Source organism: Sarcophilus harrisii, chromosome 6 (genome assembly GCF_902635505.1).
Source record: "Sarcophilus harrisii chromosome 6, mSarHar1.11, whole genome shotgun sequence".
NCBI classification, from domain to species: Eukaryota; Metazoa; Chordata; class Mammalia; order Dasyuromorphia; family Dasyuridae; genus Sarcophilus; species Sarcophilus harrisii.
The window spans coordinates 130894916-130919758 of record NC_045431.1 but is presented as its reverse complement, the minus strand read 5'-3'; the positions used below and the strand labels follow the sequence as shown (position 1 = coordinate 130919758).

Below are 24843 nucleotides of genomic sequence, written 5' to 3'. Positions count from 1 at the left end.
ATATAGATCTGTGATAAGTCAAGGGTCTTAGGTTGGGGTTCCAGGGACCCTGAGGACCTACCCCCGCCTTCCATCAATACCTAATCAGGGCATGATAAGATTGGCTGTTTCCTCTCAATGAGCAAAAGGGAAAGTGGGAGTGGCCCCAAGTACTTAGGAGAAGTAGGCCTTTAGATAAAAAAAACTCTAGCCCCAGGAAACAAAAGAGTTAAATATGTTATTACAGCCACCAAAGAATCCTCCAGGGCTGGGCTACAAATTAAAATATCTATATATTTGTATTGTGTTTTATATCTTTCACTGATCACTTGCTCTGATTACAGAAATTTGTTATGATGAAAAATCAGGGACATGATTTCCTTAAAGCAGTTTTACTTCAGGTAACTGTCCTAATTTTTAACAATTCTACCTTAAGCCAAGTGGGTTCTCATTCAAAAGAACACCACTAGGAAATTGAGTCAGAAGAATCCTACCTTCAGTAGAGGCCAAGATCGTCCTAATTCATTTCCGAATACTAACCTGTAACAACTTCTTCTGAGTAGCTTATGGCATATTCCTTTCAGATGGTGGCTCACTGGCTTGATAATCTATCAGACAGTCATACCTGAATTTAAAACTCCAAATAATATCAGCTGCAATCCCAAGAGATTTTATCTCCTACAGCAATTCTCATTAATCAGAGCTTCAGATGAAAAGCTCTCAAGAGATTCATCCTAGAAAGTTCACAGCTTATACAGCTTCTTTCATATCTAAATAAATTGGTTCTAAGTATAACATTAGATCATTTTGCTTTTAAAATACCCGATACATAAAAAAATTCTAAATCGCATATTGTCCATAGCAAACATTTTCAAAGGGACAAAGGCAAAAACTATTATTCTCAGAGTCCCTTTAAATAATGGTAGGTGATCCAATACAATCAATTAAAACTCACACAATATCTTATTTCCACATTAAAAAAAAAAAACCTTTCAGATTTATCTCTTCATTCTTAAATATATATAATTTTTGGAAATAACCCTATCAGATTATCAGATCAGATTAAAATTCTGCTCTAGGTTTTTTATCATCATATTCCTTAAACAAGGAGACCATTATACACTTAGATAAACATTAAATAATTTGCTCAAGACAGATGGGATACCTTAGTAGAAATACATCGCTTTCAGAAAACTTACAGTTCCAACAAATCTCTTAGAACAGCTATAGACTTGAAAAATAAAAATAAAACATTCAGTTATTAACACCATGTAAATGTAGGCTGTTCCTTTAAACAGTATAAACAATTAATGTTTCAAGGAGCTGCAGTTTGTTTAAAAAAAAAAAATCGTTGCACCACACTTAATGGGGGAAGGGAAATTAGATTTGTCATCTGACAAAGTCCTTTCCATGTGGCCACCCTTACCACCAGTCCACATGGCATTTCTCCCAACTCCACCATGCTTCCTGACCCCCACTTTTCACACCTAACCTTTTTAGGGTGCCAAGTCCCCCAGAATACAATCTGCCAGCCAAACACAGACCCCAACCTCATGGGGCCTTTCCTTGGGCAAATGGCAAGTTCACTAGGAGCCAAATGCCTTTGCCCTATTTCTGTCAAGCCATTTTCCTTCTCTTTCTTTCTCCTTCTCTCACACCATCTCTTTCCCTGTCCCATCTCTCCTCCCAATGCCTGTGTGCTCAATCCTTCTCTAACATACTTTAAACATACTCCCAAACCAATAACCCTTCTAACTAGATGCTGCATTCAAAATATTAATTGCTTTTATAAATCAATCCTTCTTAGCTCATCTTTAAATCACTTAACTAAAATTTAACTTTAAACTTTAAGATTTACAATTAAATAACTTTGAACCAAATTTCATAAAACATATATCCAGCAGAGCTGACAAAATTTAAGGCATAACTCATAATTTGCAAGTTACCCAATACTTCTAGAAAGCAACATACCATTCTAAGTAGGAAGATACAAACACAGTCTCCCCTAAGGTGAGCTACTGGGACTTTGTTTTAATAACCTGTATTTTAACTTTAAATCCAATCAAATATAGCTTTAAATTCCAATAACATAAAACTACTTATCTCAAATAACAAATTTTACTAAAGTGATTAAACATAGTTTCTTTCTCTCCGTCTGACCCCATGTGGTCAGGGAATGAGGAAGGAAAAGAAACTATCTTCACTCTCTACATAATTCTCCCCAATTTAATTGAATTGCTTTGGAATTTTTTTTGATATGATCAATTGCCAAATTCCCTAACTATTATTCCCAGTGGACTTTTCCTAAAGCTCCAACTGGCCAGAGTTGGAGCCTACAGTTGGAAAGCCCTTTCTCTTTCTTTTTTTTTTTCCCCTAACAAATTCTAGCTCACAGAACAAACATGACAAAGACATTCTGCACAGAGACACATGGAGAAAAATTATATGGAAATTACACTTTCCCACATAGAACAGAAATACCCACGTGCACTTTTCTGTAAAGGGCTGAAACTCTGAGCAGATGCACTTGGACAATTGAGCACTTAAGGCTAATTACTTGTTGGACAATACTCTATTAACATATGCTTGGAAAATGGCTCACCCCACTATTCTGTGCTGGCTCAATCTGTTGGTGTATACAATTGGAGGAGGGATTCGAGGGTGGAGTAAGACAAGCCAGGATGACTTCTGGCTGGGAGACAAAGAAGAGAGGTTGTCCATTCCTCTCACTTTGACCAAGAATAAAGACCAAGGGCTTTTGCTTATCCTGATTCCGGCTGATTCTAAAGTATCCAGGGTGCTAACTCAGCCTTCACACTTTTCTTTTTCCTTTTACTCCCAAGATTTGAGTTGGACTGCCCCCTCTCAGAGCATCCAACCTCATCACAACCTAGTCTCCAGCAAATACACAGCCAACCCCCCCCCCCCCCCAAGTGTGACTTGGCAGACTAGGGTCAGAAGGAGTTGTCTGCTTTCCTAGCCAACCACAGAGTGCCCCTGTCCCATGACATTAACAGAACTCCTTTTCCTGGCCGTCACCCCTTAATCTGGATCATCCAAGGGCTTGATGATCCCAGAGCTCATAAGGATAGTTCAAGGGCACATTAACAGATAGTGCCTCTATAGATTAAGTATGCTTGAGTTACCTGGCTCTCTCTTATCCAGGCTTCATCTTCAAAGACTTGTGTGCCTTCTGTATCTGAGTGTCTCTCCTAGGCCCATTCTTCATAGAGAGCCTGAGTCTGATCTCAAGGTCTGTTGGTGAATCCAACCTAAAGCCAACCTTGAATCAGGATCCCAGCCATTTCTCTGGGAAGCCACTGATCCTGGGCCAAGCCCCCATAAACTGTGTGGGACAGGTACAAAACCCCCTTTCTCAAATTAGCTTATTAGAGATATCCTCAGGTACAAAGAGAAAGCATTTATTTAATCTCTGCAGGGAGAGACCCAGACACACCTGAGAGCCATCCCAACTCCCACCATGTGCTCCTGGAACCTGGCCAGCTTCTGCCTTGTCCAGGACTTAAAAGCAAAAGACCTGAGCCTTCTCGTTGCATAGACTAAAAGGACATAACCATCCTTGACCAATGGTCACCAATGTTGGCTGCCTCCCACAGATTACGTCACTTCCTATAACCTAACTTCCTGCATCCCAGAGTTCAAAGCTGGGAATAGGGATCATGTGACTTCCTGAAATCCAAGGATCAACTGGGTATAGGAATCATGTGAATTAAGCCTATTCTCATAAACTTGAGCAAACTTCATTCAAGCAGTCCCATTCAATAACTATGGATAAAGAAAAAAAAAAATTCTACTCTGCCTTCTGATTCTAAAATATCTAGGCAGTTCTACTTTATAATTTCTTGAAATATGATGTGTAGGCTCTTTTAAAATTTTTCTTCATGGCTTCCAACGATTCTTAAATTCTCTCTTCTCCTTGTATTTTCCATGTCAGTTGGTTTTTTTTATAAAATATTCTGCACATTTTTCTTCTATTTTTCAGACTTTTAATTTCATTTTATGATTTCTTGATACTTCATTGAGTCATTAGCTTCCCTTTTATCAGTTCTAATTTTCAAGGAATTATTTATTTTCTTCATTAAGAGTTTTGTACCTCTTTTATCAAACTATTGATCCTCTTTTCATAGCTCTCCTCTCTTATCCTATTCTTTACTGTTTTCATTGGTTTTTAAAATTCATTTTTTACTCTTTTTCTCATCTTCCTTTAGCTCCTTTATGATTCTTGTTGGAATTCTGTCTGAGCTGCATTTTTCTTTAAAGCTTTGCTTTGCAGACATTTTTATGTTATTCTATTCTTCTGTGTTTGTGTCTTGAATTTTCCTGTCAACATAACTCTTTATTATTGAGTTCTTATTTTGTTTGCTCATTTTACAGCCTATTCCTTAAAGGTTTGTTTTGTTTTTGTTTTGTTTTTGTTTTTTTTTTTTTAATTTTTAAAGACTTTTGTGTAAACATTATACTGAACTCTGAACACTTCTGGGGATGAATGAGAGATGTCTGGCTTGGGTTGTAAAATACCAATCTCATCCAGAGAGAGAATTATGGAGACTGAACATGGATTGAAGCATACTATTTTTCACCCTTTTTGTTTGTAATTGTTTTCTTTCTCATGAGTTTCTCCTTCTGTTCTAATTTTTCTTTCACGATATGACTAATATAGAAATGTCTAAAATGATTGTACATTTATAACCTAAATCAAATTTCTTCCTGTTTGGGGGAGCAGAAAGATAAGGGAGAGGAAAAACTTTGGTACTCTAATCTTACAAAACTGAATGTTAAAAATTATCTTTAAATGCAATTGAAAAAATAAAATAGTATTTGAAAGGAGTGATGTCTAACCTGAGCTTCCATCTTATGATGTCTTCTTGCTTTCACAGTCCTAGCTAAGGTGCCTAAGGTGGCATGATCTATGGAATGATATGTTCACTGTCCTTCTGGCTTGAGTTCTGCAAGTTCCCAGCTCAGGTCCAGATCTGTTGGCTAGTTTCTTGTTTCTGGTTGGAAGTTTCAGTAGACTGCTGCTTGAGTCAGCCTATATTGGACACATTTGGGGGTGCTACAGCTTCAATGAAACTAAATAGCCAGCTCCTCTTTAATAAAACTATACTCTGCTGTGGGGATCAGAGGCACATTTGATTCCAACAACAACTCTTTGCCTTAGCTCTGTGACCCTGCACTTGGTGACAAAGTAGCCAGATGGTATCTGTTCATGCACTTGATACTTACGCAGGGATGTGCTAATATCTCGTCATAGTATCTGTTCTCTCTTGGTCCTCTCTCCATCCGCAAGTGCTGAAATGCTGCACACCATTGCAGCCCTGTACCCCTAGCCAAACCCCTCCCCAAAGACTACTGCCTCTTTATCTGTCTTCCTAAGCCAACCTGAACTGGAAAAATGACTCACTATGACTTCTCAATTTTCCAATAAGAACAACATACTAAGGAGAATGTTGAAAGGGGTATGAGAGGATGCTGCTTTTCACTGCCATTTTTTTTTTTTAATGCAGAAAAGATTTATTTTACATTCTTGCTAGAATGGGAGTCGAGGGGAACAGAGACACCTTTAAAATGCCAAAGGCTATTTCCTGTTCTGAAACACAGGTCTCTCCCCTGATTCCCCATTAATTGGATGTTACTGAAGTTATAGGACCTGAATCTCCACTCCTTATTATATAAGCAGTCCCTCCCCCCAAGGAGGAGGCATTGTAGAAGGAAGAAGATAACAGTGGAGGGCTAAGGGCAAAGAATAAATCTCAAGCCACTATTCCTGATTACAAAAGTCAGTCCCTGCCCCCAAGGAGCTTGTATTCTTTTGGGGGAAGATGACCTCCATCCTTGATTATTTCTTGATTTCCTCCTGAGTTTTAGTTTTCTAATTTGTTTCTAATTGTTGTTTCTAATTTGTTGCATTCCTCCAATTTAATTTTCATAACTGTGGAAATCAAATAAATGCCCATTTATTTCTCACAAATTCCCCTTTTTTTATTTTTTTTTAATAATTTGATTTCCACATCCTTTTCTAACCCCTCAAATTTGACTAAATACTTTTTTTTTTTTTTACATCCCACTTCATAAAAGTATTAACTCCTACACAGATCTCTTTCTACAGGATGGATTATTAATCCCTGAATTCTCTGCTAATCCTTCTGACAGAGTTGTATTAGGAGTGAAACTACCGTCAATTATAACACATTTCCCCCTTTTTGCCAAAAACTTTTCTAGTCATTCTGCCATCTTCATTCTATCCCCTCACCTTAAATATCTTCTTATTTTCCTCATGTTTCAGAAGCATTCATCAGATCACTATATTTTTTTCCTTTTTGTTTTTTTTTTTTTTATTTGTGGGCCCTAGTCAGTCCTTTAAAAATGTATTTAAAAATGTATAGTAATTATTTCTAGTCATATGCAAAGGTGCTCCAAATCATTATTGATCAGAGAAATGCAAATTAAGACAACTCTGAGATACTCACCTCTCAGATTGGCTAAGATGATTGGAAAATACAATGATGAATATTGGAGGAGATTTGGGAAAACTGGGATACTGATACATTGTTGGTGGAATTGTAAATGAATTCAACCATTCTGGAGAGCAATTTGGAACTATGTTCAAAAATTTATCAAACTGTATACCCTTTGATCCAGCAGTGTTACTACTGGGCTTATATCCCAAAGAGATATTAAAAAAGGGAAAGGGACCTGTATGTGTACGAATGCTTGTGGCAGCCCTCTTTGTAGTAGCCAGAAACTGGAAAATGAGTAGATGCCCATCAATTGGAAAATGGTTGGGCAAATTGTGGTATATGAATGTTATGGAATATTATTGTTCTGTCATAAATGACCAGTAGGATGATTTCAGAGAGGCCTGGAGAGGCTTACATGAACTGATGCTAAGTGAAATGAGCAGAACCAGGAGATCATTATACACTTCAACAACAATACTATATGATGATCAATTCTGACGGATGTGTCTGTCTTCAACAATGAGATGATCCAATCGTTCAGTAATGAAGAGAACCAGCTACATCCAGCGAAAAAACTATGGGAAATGAGTGTGGACCACAACATAACATTTCCACTCTTTCTGTTATTGTCTGCTTGCATTTTTGTTTTCCTTCTCAGTTTATTTTCACCTTCTTTCTAAATCTGATTTTTCTTGTGCAGCAAGACAATTGTATAAATATATATACACATATTGTATTTAACATATACATTAACATATTTAACATGTATTGGACTACCTGCCATCTAGGGGAGAGGTTGGGAGGAAGGAGGGGAAAAGTTGGAACAGAAGGTTTTGCAAAGGTCAATGTTGAAAAATTACGTATACATGTGTTTTGTCAATAAAAAGCTATAATAATTTTTTTAATTTTAAAAATATCTTTGTATGTATTTTGAAAATAAAAAGCTAATATCAAAAGCTTGGGGTACCCTCCCAGGGAAAGATTGAGGGGAAACCTTCACAAAAATAGAGCAAGGTCCCAATGAATCCTTTGTGGATTTTGTGGGACTTCTGCAAACAGCTATCACAAGAACTATTGGAGAAAATGCAGCTACAGAAATAATAATAAGACAACTGGCTAAGGAAAATGCTAATAAGGTTTGCAGAAGAATTATATGGGGACTACACAAAGATGCTCCTTTTGAGGAGATCATAAGACACTGTGCCACAGTGGGCACAAATGCTTATTATACCCAGACTATGATGAACATGGGAAGACAAGGTCCCTCTTGGTAAGGGACTTCTAGAGAGACTCGTTGATGTTTTCAGTATGGAAAAATTGGACATCTGAGAGCCCAATGTAGGCAAAGAGATAGAGTGAGAAGACAGGGTGAGAGAAGATCTAAAACCCTGTGTCCAAAATGCCACAAGGGTTTCCACTGGGCCTCAGAATGTAGATTGACCCAGGAAAATGAGAGGCAGTTCCAACACTTCAATCAAAAGACAGGTGAGGCATGAAGACAACTGAGGTTACATCTTTAGAAGCTCAATACTCTGACATGATCTATCAGCCAAAAAGCAATCAGATGGCAGAAAAGGATTACAATTGGGGAAAATACAGGTTTTTTAATCCAACAGAAGGGCAGTGTCCAGTGCAAGCAGCTTCAATGTAATTGCCAGATGATGTGGAAAGATCCAGAAAGTGGTAAATAGACGGTATTAGATAGGTTAACTGCTTGGGAGAAAGGGTTTGCTTGTATTTCTACCAATGGAGAAGGAATCAGATGGGTGCCAATGAGCCGTATTCGCTTTGTCCATCAGAGAGAGACAGAAAAAAGAGAAACCCCAAAACAGAGGAGGAGACCTAAGAACAAAATCTGCAGGAATCATTGGGTTCCCTAACACAAGATGAGACTATTGCAGGACTTCAAAACTTTCAGGAATTATTGGATTCCTGGCATATGAACTAATGGACAATAGATTCCTTTTGGACTATTTCTAGGATTAATAGACATGTGTAATTCGTCATGTTGATTGATGTTATTTGTTACATTGCTACTAGCTTGTGTTATGTTACTATATGCTTATGTAATTTATGTAATTATGTGTAATACCTCCCATATTGATGGATTTATGTATACCTGTTTAAAGAGTGAGCCTCTTCAGAAACCTGCTAATCTGATTTGATTTCCTATTTCCTTTGGTGTTTTCATCTCCCTTCCTGAGAAGTTAGGGAAGGCATGAGCACCTCCTTTTATGGTGTTTTCACCCCTTTTTTGAGCAGTCAGGGAAGGTGTGATCACCTCTTTTTTGGGGGTTCTCACCTCCTTGAGAAGTCAGGGAGGTCATGATTGTCTATGTTATAAAAACAAAAGAAAGTGGGAGATGTTATGGGCCAGAACTTGAAACAAGGTGCAAAGACAGAGAAGGCTGTTAGGGAAATTCAGAAGCCAGAGAAGGCAGTCGGGGAGAACTAAGAAAGACAGAGAAGTACTGGCAGGCTGTCCTGTGGAGAACACAAACCAAGATCTGGAAGGCCTCCAGAAAAATCAGCTGAGCCACAAGTGAAGGAGACAAGACTTTGAAGAAGATAGTAAAGGATTTGGACTTTAAATCCTGGCTGCATTTGGGGTGATTACTCTGAACTGAAATTAAGGCTGCCTCCAGAGACCCCAAGGAAACCTCAAAAAAAAATATTACATTTTAGAGAGAATATTATAGGAGATTATTAGGATAATTTTAAATAATAACATCCCTTGGTTCATTTAAACTACAATTTTGTTTTTAATACAAAAATTCTAATTGTCATATGTAACTATATTTCAATTCAAGGATGGATTTATTTTTCTCTTTTTTGGAGGAAGCATGTAATAAGGAAAAGAGAATTATCTTTTTTTTTTTTTTTTTGGTCGACCTTCTGATATATGATCTTATGCATTCTGTAAAATAAGAAGTTACACTAGATGACTTCTAAGGTCCCTTCCCACTTTAGCTGGATGATTTTATGATCTAAATAAGACATAGCACACCAACAGTGATGGGAAACAACATTGTGAGGGGAAAAGCAGTACAGATGATCATGAATAAAGATTTACCACATTCCCTTATTGTGTATCACAGGAAATTTCAGAAAGAAAAACTCCTACAAATGGTGTCTTGGGTTTTATGCCATCAGAAGCTAATAAAAGGTAATATTAGAGAAGCCAACCAGTTACTAATAGCAGCATGTATAAAAGTGCTTGGGAATTTTGAAAGATAAGTTCTAATTCTTACCAAGGAAAGATATGGTAGAATGCCACATTTATTTGTCTCATAGAGTCAAACTGAAGAAAAGGCTTCAAAGGATTCTGCAGGCAGTTGCAATCTGAGGAAAAAATAATATTAAAAGGAGTCCATTAGTGGGGTACATATGCTACGAGATGAATAGAAAATTTGAAACAGACTAAGAGATCTACTCTCTATGGAGAAGATATTTTCAAATTACATAACCAAAACTGTCTGTTTGCCATTTTCTTTTCCAGCTCATTTTACAAATGAGGAAGTGAGGCTACCATAGTTAAGTGACTTGCTTAGGGTCACACAGCTAGTGGATTTGAACTCCAGAAAAAGAGTCTTCCTGATTCCCAGCCCAGTGCTCTGTCCACTTCTCTACCTAGTTATAAAGAACTCTATACCAATTATTTCATTAGATCCTCACAGCAACCCTGGAAGGGAAGTATTACTATTATCCCCACTTTGCAGATGAAGAAACTGAGACTGAAAGAGGTTACTAGCCCAGGGTCACACTATAACTAAGTGGCTAAGACAAGATTTGAACTCCAATCTTCCTGGCTTTAAAGCTGACAATATTTTCCTTAAATATATGCACACAAGACATATAAATGTGTATCAAGCTGTTGGTAAATGTTTACTATTTTTTCTCATCCCTTTTTTAAGACAAGATAATCAATAAAACAACAAATCAAGCCCTGAAATATAGGATCTGGTATAAATCTTCAAGGTATAAATGCTTAAACTGAAATTTTATCAAATGGCTGTGGTTTAAGCAAACTCCAACATGACCCTGATATCACGACAGAAATTTTTGCATCCACTGTGATTAGTGTTTCAAATTTGTGACTCATAATGAAAATAGTGAAACACTAATCACCCAGAATGCAAACATAGAGTGATGCCATCTGCAAAACTTGTCTTCAGGATGTGACAAATGAAAGGCTTCACAGAATTAAGAATTGTGGATGCATTATCATTTGTCCCCTGGAATCATGCTGTCATTGGCACTGATCAGAGTTCTTAGTCATTCTAAGTTGTTTGCCCCTTAATTGTTATAATATAAATCATTCTCCTGCTTCTTCTCACTTCACTCAGCATAGTTCATACAAGCCTTCATAGGCTTTTCTCAAATCATTCCTTTTATCATTTCTTATTGTAATATTGTAACATACCACAATTCCTTACTTAATACACCATATTTTTTTCATTTATTCCTCAATTAAAGGGCATCCCTATAGTCTACAATTTTGGGCCCCCCACAAAAAGCTACTTTAAATATGTTTATACATATGGATCCTTTGGGGAAAGGATAGAATCAAATGTGACAATAATAATGGACCATTTTTCCAAAATCTACCTATAGAATCATTATACCAGGGAGGTAAAGCCATGAATTGGATTTAAATGAGAGAGGAAAGTCACCAGCCTCTTCTTCTACAGTCCAGTGGTAAGATATAGATGAGGACAACTGGAGATGGCCCTGGATGCAGTGGGATCACTTTAGAATACTGAAGAAAACCCCAAAGTCACCTCATCTGGTAGCAGTCCTAAAAAGTTTTATCAAGTAAAAACCCTGTAGTTTGAATACTTTTATTTGTTTATACAGTACAAAAATTTGTATGATGTAGTGAGCTTTAGGTTCTGAAAAACTCATTAAAAACCTAACAGATTAGCAAGCTTTTATTAGGCATTGTGGTAAACATTGGAGATAAAATGCAGAATGAAATAGTTTCCTGCTTGATAGCTGACCTAATAAGAAAATATATAATTTGTCCATAATTGTTTGCATAGACTAGAGAGAAGGGACTTTTTCCTTTATATCTCCAATGCTTAGTTCCTGGTACACAGTAGGTTCTTATTAAGTGTTTATTTACCAACAAGTATCTAAGTACATTTTTATAGATTAAATATAAAGGGAATAAATACTAAATAAATACAAAATAACTCGGGAGGGATGAATATACACCATTTGGCAGATCAAAAAGGCTTCCATGTTAGAAGGTGGTGTTTGAGGAAAGTGCTAGAGATAAAGAAAGAATAAATTCTTGGCATGGGAAATAATACAGAGGTGTGGTGCTGGAAGGTGGAGATACAGAGTGTTCTGTATGAGGAAAAAAAAGGCTGGTTTGTTTGTATCAAAGAATGTAGAAGTAAGAGTAATATTCAATAAGACTGAAAAGATAAATTAGTCTCTTAACTATGTAGGATTGAATTATCATACATATTCTCCACAAGACTTGAAACGCATTGAAACCAGAATAAAATGTAGTTAGTAAATACTTAATAAATAAAAATACAATAAGATATAGATGCCACATTTTAAAACTAGACCAATAGGCCCCAGGAATCCTTTATCTATAGATTAGAGACTCCTGTTTCTATTTGAGGTAGACATCACTGATAATTTGGCATTAAAAAACAAAAAAAAAAAAAAAGGTTTTATTTTATCCTTTGGATAATAGGGAGTTCTTGTATTTAACTGAGTTGGAGAGTGACATAGTTTGATCTGTACTTTGGTCACATGCAATGTATAAGATGAACTGGAGTGGGAGAGATTTAAGGCAAGAAAACCAGTTAGAACAGGGGGTCAGCAGAATACATTCTTTGGTCTTTGGTCATTGGACAATCAAGAATTGTTTTTGCTTTAACGTTTTTATTGCATTTCAAAATGTAAAGCAAATCAGTTGGAGAGGTGGAAACAAGATGGCAGAGAGAAGCCAGGAAGTTGCCCAAGCTTTCCCTAACTTCCCTCAGAAACAAAGTTAAATCAAGCCTCTATCTGGAGTGATGGAGCTTACAAAAAAAAAAAAATTAAGTGAAACAATTTTCCAGCTTAAGATAATTTAGGACTTCAGGAAAGGTCTGTTTTACTTGGATAAAAGATGAGCACAATCCAATGCAGATGATAGCCAGGCAAGAAGTCAGTGAGAGACTTAACCATAGCACAGATCAACAGCCAAGGTCCTATAGTCCTGCCTTAGCATGCTATTTGCACAGCATGCCAGCAGTGGAGCCTCTAGCCCCAGAACAAAAGGCAAATTGCCAGCCCTAGTAACCAGCCAACACTAAGTACTAGATGGTACTCAAGAATAGTGAGCAAGCCACCAGCACCTGAGACCCCAGCACTCAAAGTCAGTGAACAAGCACAAAAAAGATTGGTTCAGTGGGTCCTGTACCCTATGAACAGAATTCAGTTTTAAAAGCCATGAAATAGGTGAAAAAATGAGCAAGAAACAAAAAAACCTTGACTATAGAAAAAAGTGAAACCTTGAAGGAGAATATGAATTGGTCTCAAGCCCAAAAAACCTTGGAAGAGCTCAAAAAGAAATTTAAAAGTCAAATAAGAGAGGCAGAAGAAAAATGAGAGAGAAGAAAAATTGGGAAAAGACATGAGATGACAAGGAGTATCTATCTAAAACCATCAGCAAGAATTATTATGTAATAGAGACAAGATAGAAGCATTCCCAGTAAGATCAGGTGTTACCTGAGGATGGTGGTTATCACCATTATTATTCAATATAGTATAAGAAAAGTTAGCTTAAGCAATAAGAGGAAAAAAAAATTGAATCATAATAGGTAATGAGGAAAAAAAACTATTGTTACTAAAAAAAAATACTTGAAATCACTTTAGCAAAATTGCAGAGTATAAAATAAATCTACATAAATCATTGGCATGTATATATATATATATATATATATATATATATTGCTAACAAAGCCCAACAGCAAGAAATAAAAAGAGAAATTCTGTCTAAAATAACTAGACAATATAAAATATTGGGGAGTTTACAAAACACTTCACACAAAGACAAATCTAAACAACTGGAAATATGTGTGTGTATATATATATATATATATATATATATATATATATAAAGTAGCAATCATTAAGATTATTTTGTACTAAGATTTAGATTGGTGGATCAGTGGATTTATATTAGATACACAAGACACAGTAGTTTAAAAAAAACTATAGTAATATACTGTTTGATAAACTCAAAGACTCCAGTTTCTGAGATAAGAATTCACTATTTGACAAAATCTGTTGGAAAACTGAAATATTTACTGGAATAATATGACAGGAACTTGGCACTGACTAACATCTTATACCATATACCAAGATAAGGTCAAAATGACCCAACAGGAGATAGAGAACATTATAAAATATAAAATGGATAGTTTTGATTATATTAAATTTTAAAGTACACAAAGCCAATGCAACCATGTGTAGAAGGAAAATGGGAAGCTGAAAAACAATTTTAACAATCAGTGTTTCTGATAAAGATCTCATTTCTAAAATATATAGAGAACTGACTCAAATTTATAAGAATGCAAGTTATTCCCCAGTTGATAATTGGTCAAAGGATATGAACAGTTTTCAGATAAAGAAAACTGGGGATATGGGGATATGAAGTGTTCTAAATAACTATCAACTGGAGAAATACAAATCAAAATAACTCTTAGTTACCACTTCATACCTATCAGATTGGTTAATATCCCAGAATAAATATTGGAGAAGATGTGGGAAAATTGGAACACTGATGTACAGTTAGTAGAGTTGTGAACCGATCCAACCATTCTGAGTTACAATCTGGAACTATACCTAAAGGGCTATAAAACTATGCAGCCAGCACAACTGGACCTGTACCTCAAAGAGATCATTAAAAAGGGAAAAGGAATCCACATGTTCAAAAATGTATATAACAGCTCTTTTTGTGGGTGACAGAAAAATGGAAATTAAAGGAATGTCCATCAGTTGGGAAATGGCTGGCTTGTGATTGAAAATACTATCCAAAGAAAAAACTATGGAATCTGAATGCAGATTGAAGCATATTATTTTTTAAAATTTAATTTTATTTATTTTAATTAAAGCTTTTTATTTTCAAAATATATACATGGATAATTTTTGACATTCACCCCTACAAAAATCGATGTTCTAATTTTTCCCTCCCTTCCTCTGCCCCCTCTCCCAGTCGGCAAGTGATCCAATATATTTTGAACATATGCAATTCCTCTATACATTTTCCCACAAATATTATGCTGCTCCAGAAAAATCAGATCAAAAGCGGGGAGTGGGGGGAGAGGGAATGAGAAAGAAAACAAAATGCAACCAAACAAAAACAAAAAAAGAGTGAAAATACTACGTTGTGGTCCACATTCAGTTCACACTGTCCTCTGGTGTAGATCCTTTCTTCATCATAAGACCATTGGAACTGGTCTGAATCACCTCATTGTTGACAAGAGCCATGCCATCAGAAATGATCATTGTATCATGTTGCTGTATATAATGATCTTCTGTTTCTGCTCATTTCACTTAGCATCACTTTATGTAAGTCTCTCCAGGTATCTCTGAAATCATCCTGCTGATTGTTTCTTATAGAAAAATAATATCCCATAATATACCATAACTTGTTCAGCCATTCTCCAATTAATGGGCATCCACTCAGTTTTCAGTTTTTTGCCCCTACATAAAGGGCTGCCACAAACATTTTTGCACTTGTGGCTCCCTTTCCTTCCTTTATGATGCATCTCTTTTAGATGCAAGCCCAGTAGAAACACTACTGGATCAAAGGGTATGCACAGTTTGATAGCCCTTTGGACATAGTTCCAAATAAAGCATATTATTTTCATATATTTTTTCTCATGATTTTTCCCTTCTGTTTCTTTCACAATATGACTAATGCAGAAATATGTTTAATATGATTTACATGTATAACATATCTGATTACTTAGAGAGGGGAAAGGGAAGAAAAGAAAAAAATGAAACTCAAAATCTTAATGCTAAAAACTATCTTTACATTTATTTGAGAAATTAAAAACTATTAAATAAGGGGAAATTTTTTTTAAATTTAAGAAAATGTAAAACTTTATTATCTTTTAGGCCTTACAAAAAGCAGGACCTGATTTATAAGGCTATTAAAATAATCCAGGGAGATGTAATAAGGACTTGAAATAAGGCAGTACCTTTTTAATTGAACAGAATCAGTATGAGAGAGATGTAGAGATACAAAAAATAAGATTGTACAACCCATTGGATTTAAGTAATGAGAGTAAGGGGTTCAGGATAATGCTGAATTTTATGTTCTCAAGTATGTAGCCATTCAACTCAAAGTGGAGGATGAGGTGAAGGTGGGGGAAAATACTATACCAAGAATAAATTCTTATTAACAAAGAATTATTTATGAATAATACCATATTTCAACCCATAAAATTCTAAAAACTTTTCTTTCCATTGGCTTTTCTTCCACCTCATTTGACAATATTTGTCAAAAATATTGGAACTATGCTGAAAGAATGTAATTAATTATAGAAGGAACCAGCTGGACTATACCCTTCTTATTGGATTGCATTGGCCAGAGGAAGGACAATTTGTACCAATTTTCTATGAAGAGAAAAGTCATCCAGGGAGTAACAGCTAGCAACTGCTAAACAAATGATAGAATCATATACTAAAACTAAAGAGTAGTTATGGATTGAAGAGATCAAGTAGACTATCAGTGCCATAATAACAGAAGGAAAGCCCAGACAAATGAAAAATTTATTGCAAGCCATTGTATCTATGAGATCAGGAGATGGAACCTAGAACATGTGTTTTCACAAACACACACATGCACAGACACATAAATAACTTTTTCAAATTTGACACTAGCCATTGGATTTCCTGAGGGCAAAACAGATTAAGTCTCAAACAGAAGAATGAAGAAATAAAATAAACAAGTAAATAATAAATATAATAAATGTGCTACTGACAGCTGGGGAATTCTGAATGAATCTTTTTTCCCTTAAGATTTTATTTTTCCAATTACATGTAAAAATAGTTTTTAACATTCATTTTTGTAAAATTCTGAGTTCTAATTTTTTTTCTTCCTCCTCTCCAAGACAGCAAGTAATCTGATATAGGTTATACATATACAATCATTTTAAACCTATTTGCATATTAGTGTGACTGAACCTTTTCAGGGAAAAAAGAAATGAGTACAAAGCCTGGAGAACTATAATGACAATTTTGCTAAACCGACTCTTTTATGTCTCTTATCCACTCTTTAAAAATCTCTTCTTTGTGACTGGAAATTGGAAGTCTAATGCTTACTGCAATTATAAGGTGCTCAGATGAGACCTAAGTGAGATTCTCATGTTCTATAAGGCAAAAATTCCCAATCCCTTTGGTGTCATAGGCCCCTTGTAAGATTACCAAAAGAGTTCACTTCTACTTAATTATTGTTTATTAAGCATCTGTTTTGTTCTTGGCACTGTTATTGATAAGAAAAACTATATTACTTTATACCAGATCTTGAGCTTACAATCATTGGAAAGATATAATATATGTTGTCAAAAATCAATTAGCACACAATACAAATACTAAGGCTCAAAGTACATGATACAGTTGGGTACTATGGGAAATCAGCAAATGCAGAAATCATTTTGGGTAGATTTTCAAAGGCTGTCCCCACCTGTTAAGAACCACCACTCAGATTCAGAGAAATTTCCTTCCTCAGCATTGATGGACACTGGTGATCACAAGAATCTCAAGTTAGCTTCCATTGGGCAACTTCAAAATTTTCTATGTCAGAAAAGACTTGTGTTTTATGGAGAGAATTACATCAATAGAATATAATCTCCTTAAGCAAAGATTGTGTGTGTGTGTGTGTGTGTGTGTGTGTGTGTGTGTGTGTATGGGTATGCATATTGTATACCCAACCTCTAGCACAGCATAGGAAATGTTTTGAATTGAATTAAATCTTTGGGTTTGTATAACAAAAATTGTAAAAGCAGGTATTCTCCACTAGGGGGAACTACGGGAACAAAGAATATTAGATCACAGGACAAAGGGTGTTTAAAAATTCACCAGGCAAAATTGCATCCTTAAATGTCAATTTTTATTATTCAGTTACCATATGTAGATGGTATCTTGGGTTAGAAGAAGTGTTAGAGATTTATTAAATCTAGCCCAAATCATTGCTAATTTATTAGTCCCTCCTTCTACAAGGTAGACCTGGTTGGTTCTCTCTCACTAGTGTGAGAGAAACTCCTAGAGAACAGGGACCATGTTTTACCCTTTTTTGTATCTTCAGTGTAACACAGTGGCTGAAACATAGTAAGCACTTAAGTAATTGTTCATTGATTTCCTTATCTACATATGCTGGGGTGATGAAACCCAGAGGTGCTCAGGGCTAACCAAACCTAATAGGCATATTGGGGGATAGGAAATGAGGATGTTACATTGGTTCATCAAAGTACAGAGATAAGAAAGCTAGGATGATGGTTTGCATACAAATATAAATCAATGAACTTCATCTTGTTCTACACAATACCCAATCATCCTGGCCAGCCAGCTTTCCATTCCACTCATCTCAGGAGTGCTCAGGCTAACAGATATGAATTTGTAGAATACCATCACCACTAAGGCAATACAGTTCAATCACACCAATAATCCAAGAGATATCATAGCCTAATCCTGCTTCTGATACTTAAAAAAACAAAGGGGACTTAAGCTCCCCTAGCTTTGCTTTTATTAACTGGCTTCTAAGGTTCCTTCAAGTTGGAGAGCTAAAATGACTTATTCTAGCCATATGACCCTGATATTTTTTAACTTCTCACTTCCCTATGAAGCTTTCTAAGTTTATAAATTGTAAAGAAGTTGTTTAACCTATCTTGGAAGAGGAATTCGTTTTACTAATGAAATCACAAGTCCAATCCTATCCTAACATCTTGAGGACAGATTTAGTATCATCTTCATATGTACATGAAGTGTGTGTGAGTATGTATGTGTGTATGTACACACACAGTGTTATGTATTATAAGTCAAGACAAGTTCAATAGGAATTTTTTTTATTAGAACACACTCTAAAATAAGTTTTCTAAAAAAGAACCACCACAAAAATAAAACTTCACACCTGTAAGCAAAGATTTGTTTCCTTTGTTCAGTCATTTTCCAATCATGTCTGACTCTTTGTGACCCCATTTGGGACTTTCTTGACAAAGAAACTGGGAACAGTTTGCCATTTTCTTCTTTAGCTCATTTTACAGATGAGGAAACTGAGTCAAATTCAGTTAAGTAATTTCTTAAGTTCATCCAGCTGGGAAGTGTCTGGGACAGATTTGATCTCAAAAAGATGTGTATTCCTGATTCCAGGCCCAACATTTTATCCACTGAGCCACCAGCTGTCCATTTTCTGCTAACCCTCAAGCATTCAAATTCCAATACAGGCTTGAAAACAGCTACTAAATTTTGTTTACAGGTGTTCCACTCATTACTTAAGGTTATTATAACCCAGAAACTTGGCCTCTTCTCAAACTAATCCTTTCTTCCCAAAACAAAAAGCTATAGTAATATATAGCTCTTCTCCATAGTTTGTGGATATAATCTGACAGGTCTGGAGGGGGCAAAGTAGCCAAATAGAATGAATATAGAACTTGGAGTCAGAAGATCTGAGTTCCAGTATCAGCTCCATCATTTACTAACCTTGAACAAGGTCATAACTTCTCTAGGTCTCAATATCCTAATCTGTAAAATGAAGGGGTTAGACTAGATCAGGGCTTTTCAACTTTGTATTATGAACCCATCCACCCCTCTCCCTGCAGTCTAATGAAGCCTATGGACCCCTTCTCAGAATATTTTAAATAATTGAGGAATTTTTTTTATTATAGCTTTTTATTGACAGAACATATGCATGGGTAATAATATGCAAGGGTAATTGATCCTTGCAAACATTTCTGTTCCAACTTTTCCCTTCCTTCTCTCCAACCCCTCCCCTAGATGGCAGACAGTCTCATACATGTTAAATATGTTGAAGTAGGAAATATTAAGTTTCAGGTAAAGGTTAGTGAAAATAAATAATATTTTCTTCATTCAATTTCATGCACCCCCTGAAATTTATCTCAAGACCCCTTCATAAGTCTAACTCCCAGATTAAGAAAATCGTTGGGGCTAAATGGAAGCCCATTAAGCTACAATTCTAGGATTCTCCTACCTAGGTAAGAATCTTTTAATTTTTACCTCTTAAAAATGGCTTCCATGCATCTATCATGTGGTTGTTGAATACCTATCATGTTATTAATGTGTTATGGGAAATTTTCAATATGGAAGCTGAGTTCATCCTTGCAAATTACAAACTCCTCTGTAACTTTGAGATGCTGAGAAGTTAAGTGATTTTCCCATAGTCATGGGGCCAGCATAAGTCAGAAGTATCTTGTCTTTCACCTCTGTCCCTTCATGATAGCTCTACCTACACTAACAATGGACATGAGATTACAACTGCATAAGTTGTGCTAGTTCCTCAATTTTTCCTAGGGTGGCCTTATTTATTATTAAAACTTTTTATTTTCAAAACATATGCATATATAATTTTAAACATTCACCCTTGCAAAACCTTGTGTTCTAAATTTTTTCCCTCCCTTCTCCCCACCACCTCAGATGGCAAATAATCCAATATATGTTAAACGTGTCCAATTCTTCTATACATATTTCCACAGTTATCATGCTGCAAAAGAAAAATGATATCAAAAAGAAAAAAAATAAGATGAAATGCAAGCAAATAAAAAAAAGTGAAAATACTATCCTGTGATCCACACTCAGTCCCCACAGTCCTCTCTCTGGGTGCAGATGGCTTTCACAAGACCATTGGAAATGGGGCCTTATTTTTTTTAATAATTTATACTATACTCTTCTAGCCTCCCTGTTCTCCATTCTTTCTCTGACAGTAGAAAAACATTCCTTACACCATCTCTATGAAGTTCTCCATGAAGTTTTTAGCTTGAAGGAACAATCATTCACCTGAAGCCAGTGTTATCTAGAAATACTAGGAAGTAATTTTCTGCTGTGATTTATAGGTCTTTTGTGATTTAGGGAGGAGGTTCAAGCATTTTTCTTTTCCTGTACCTTGAACTTTTGCAAGGTCTCAGAAAAAGTCTGTGGGACACAGTTCACAAACAATCTAGAAATTAACATTCTTCCAAATTTCCAAGTATAAGGTCATATAACTTAACATATTTTTGGTTTTGGTTTTGTTTTGTTTTTTTGTAAAATTCTTGTAGATCAATCTGTCTTGTTTCCAAAAGCCTTCCCCAACCTAAAATCAATAAAGACAAGAAAAAGGAAAAGGAAATTAAGCATCCCTGATTAAAAGGAAAGTATAGTCCCTCTGAGCTTCCAGAACCTGTATGACTTTTTTTTACAATAAGATTTAGGCTTGACTGGACCCTTCCATGATTTGCTTTGCTATAGGATATGGAGATCCTAGATCCATTAACATGATTGGCATTCCAAATGTGTCCAGTGATATGTTTCACAATAAGGTTATTCCACTAGAGGACCATGATTAAATTTTCTCCAAGTCCCTGTATCACAAGACATTTCCAATCTCCTAAAGGATCCCTGCCAATATATTAGGACAATTCAAATGGAGTTTATAATTTACTCCTCAAGTTAAAAAATTTAAAAAAAAGGGGGGGGGGACAAAAAGCTATTGAGCTTCCCCAAAAGTATTATGTGGTTGGATTTAATTACTCAGTATGTATAGAATAGCCAGAAAACAACTTAATGGACCTGCATTCCATATGGATTTCAGACAAATTATCAGAATTCATATAATAGGGACAGCAGCATAGATTTGCTTAAAAGAAAAAGAAAAAAAAAACTTTTTATTACCTATCATGATGATCTGAAGCAAACTACTAGACACATCATCTTAAGGATTCATGATCTACAATATTCCCATTAACTTCCATATTCATAAAGGCAAGTTAATGAGATGGATATTAGTACATAAGTAATCAGACAAGCAAGTTATCTCAAAAGAACTGCTCTGACTTGTAAGGAAATACACCATAAAACAAACTAAATTATAGTCTAAAACAAAAGAGGAAAAAATGTTCATTTTTCTCTAATAGATTCCTACAAATTAAGGTACCCAAGAACAAGAGTCCTGGATGGAGAATTTTCTCTCCATCTTTTACAAATCTAAATGAAGTCTTTACAAATCTAAACAAACTCCAAATTATGCCAAATGAAGCCTTCGTGGGGTACTGTGAGTGAAACTTCTCCATTCAAGGGTTCTGAGGAGTTGGGGTTTCTACTACTATTGTTGAAGAATTTCTACTGATGTGCTTCCCATCAGTCAGATATTTAACTAAGAAGCGGTAATGAGAACAGTAGTTACAAAAACATTTCCCCCAGACTGGCACAGACAAGTCCTTAGGAAGAATGAGCTCAAACTTATATAAAGTAATAGTAAGTAGAGAATACAGGTGGCAGAGTTACCTCCCAGCTCTTAGTGGAACCCCTTTTCCACCTTTGTGAATTCTGCATGAATTTCTCCTTAGGTATAGCTGTCTTCTAGGCTCTGAAGGACTGTGCCCTTGTCAAAACCCATAGATGCCATTTCTCTTTGCCTCAATTGCTTATGCTCCTTGAAGCTGCTTTTCCTGGGTGTCTCAAATTTGTGCCCAATATGTCTCTCAATTCCCAATTCAGATGATGCCATCAGCTACTATGGCTCCCTTGGATACTGTTACCAAGGTTAATGGATCTCTAGAACTTCCAACCTTTCATAATTCAAGATCATAACCTGGTTAATTATAGTGTTGTAAAGTTACCCATGATCAGGAAATAATAAACACAATAGACAGAGGTAGCCATGTGTTTGAAACCTCCATGGTAAATGAGAGATAAAGCAACTGCCATTCTTCCTTCAGCTCATCCCTAAGATTTATCACCTTCAAAATAGAAGGTAGGAGACATAGTCTTTCCTTTGCTCAAGAAGTTGCCTTTGGTTAGTGTATCTTTCTGTCCCAAACTGGATGCTTTCTCTATTATTGGTTCATTCTTTCCAGTAACAAAGTATTAATGGATAGGATGGAAAGAACTCAATCCTAGCTTCTTTCTTCCCCATATCATCACCATCTAAGAGAAGTTCCATCTAAACCTGAGTCCTTAACCACAAAATTGTTCCACCTCTTTTTCAAAGCTCATTGAAAAACTAAATGCTCCTTTTCTATACAGAGCTCAATACTTTATCTTCTCAACCAATCACAAGGTCCTCCCTTTGTGGCATCATCTGCCTCTCACCCAATGACCAAAAGTCCTTTGAAAACTTGTTCTCCCATTGTGACAAAGTTTTAGGAAAAGCACTTAATACTGAGCTTATTCTATTGATTGGTTAGGGTAAGGTGGAAGTACAAACTTACATTTAGACTAAAAACTTTCAGAACAAATGTACAAAAGTAAATGCTAGCAATATATACTTCTCACTAGTCTTCCTTTACACATGTCCTCCAAATAGGACTCCCCACTTTTGCTGATTTATATATGTGTGTAGCTAGTGTCAAGCATTCACTGATTGTTGGAACTGGAGATCTAAAAAGTTATTGATCTATGCATAAGGAAAGAATTGGCTATGGAGCAAAAATTAGAATAGATATCTCCTGCCTTCTAGTTCCTTTTCATTACAACAGTGGTTCTCAACTTTTTTACATTTAATATACGCCTTTTTTAAAAAATTAAAATTTTATTAATAAATTATCAATGCAGTTTCTAATTTGAAACTAGAGAGATTACAATGAAGCCATATCCTAACTCAGGGCTTCTTAAATTTTTTTCTCTTGTTAACCCTTTTTGCCTGAGAAATTTTTACACAATCCTAGGTATATGGGTATATAAAATAGATATACAAATCAAACATTTACTGATAATAAATCATAAAGAAGTATATTTTTAACTATTTGTCATACATAAAATATTTCTATTAAACTTGAAAGCAAATTTGCATACTAATAAGATGGATGTATTTATTTTTACATAAAGAATGACCTTCACTCAAATTCAGGCTCTCATCTCCTCTTTCCTGAATTATTGCAATATTCTTCTAATTGGTTACTCTACCTTCACCAATCTTATGGTTGCTAAATTGATTTTTTTTTTTGAGGCAATTGGGGTTAAATGACTTGCCCAGGGTCACACAGCCAGGAAGTGTTACGCATCTGAGGACAGATTTGAATTCAGGTCCTCCTGACTTCAGAGCTACACCAACTAGCTGCCCCTCAAATTGATTTTTTAAATAATATAATTCTGAACATGTAAACTCAAGTTTTAGTAGTATATAGTTTTATAGTATTTAGTATAGGAATACATCAAGGCTACAATGCAATCTCTTCTGCCTTTAAAGTTCTTCACCTTAACCCTTTTAAAATTAAAAATCCTTTTCAGTTAACCAAAATCTACCTTTCTTTTCTCTCACCCAATTGAAAAATAATATGGCCTTCTTAATATCCAAAAGTCACAAACCAGCATCTTACACACAAAATAATTATACTATTGATATCTAGTGATTGTGGAAATACAGGTTTTAAAAAAACCAATCAACAATCAGCAAGGATTTATTAAATACTTACTATATGCCAGACACTGTGCATTAGGGATACAAAAGAAAAGCAAAAATATGCTTACCCTCAAGGAGCTTACATTCCAGTGAGGAAAGATAACAGATATATAAATCAGCCCATACATGATCTCTGGATAGTAGACTGAAGGCAACATTAGAGGAAATGACTCCCTGAAATAATTGCCTGGTTAAGTCCCTAAGCCAAAGCACAAGAACTACTGTGTTAAGTGGCTACTGTATGCCAGGTACTTTGCTAGGTTCTTGGAAATACAAAGAGCAGAGAAAATGAGATATTGCTCTCGAGGCCTTGAAAATGGGTAATTTATGGAAATTGAGTGGATGTCCATCAATTGGAGAATGGCTGAATAAATTATGGCATATGAATATTATGGAATATTATTGTTCTATGAAACTGTGCCAGACTGTCCAGGCACATTACTCTAAGCTGCCAGAACCACACATACCAGTCTTCAAAGCCTACCTGGATAAACGCAGAGACCAACTGATTGGGAGATACAAACAGTCTGTCTTTATTCAGCCATCCCCTTAGTGGGAGGTAGCAGAAAGTAAGAGAGGAAATTCCACTCAGAGCTATTTATGCTTCCTCTCTTCTGGGATTACCTCTTCTCACCCACTCAGTACTGCCATAGGTGGAGCCACAGAAGGGAGATGTGTGGAGTTAAAGTTGCATCCAGGAGGAGATCCAGCAAGAGGACACACCTCTCACCACCTCAAGGAACCTAGTAGCAGTTC

The 24843-nt window shown here is 35.8% G+C and overlaps 1 protein-coding gene across 1 annotated transcript in view; it reads right to left on the bottom strand.

Annotated features, from left to right (window-relative positions):
* The window catches only part of PAPSS1 (3'-phosphoadenosine 5'-phosphosulfate synthase 1), a 147856-nt gene extending 125252 nt beyond the window's left edge, over positions 1 to 22604 (bottom strand). Inside the window, exons 1-2 of the mRNA XM_031943174.1 lie at positions 21972 to 22604; positions 9713 to 9803 (exon numbers count right to left, since the gene is read on the bottom strand). The gene's annotated coding sequence lies outside the window, so the exon portion shown is untranslated. The remainder of the gene's footprint in view (positions 1 to 9712; positions 9804 to 21971) is intronic.
* Positions 22605 to 24843: the final 2239 nt, after the last annotated feature.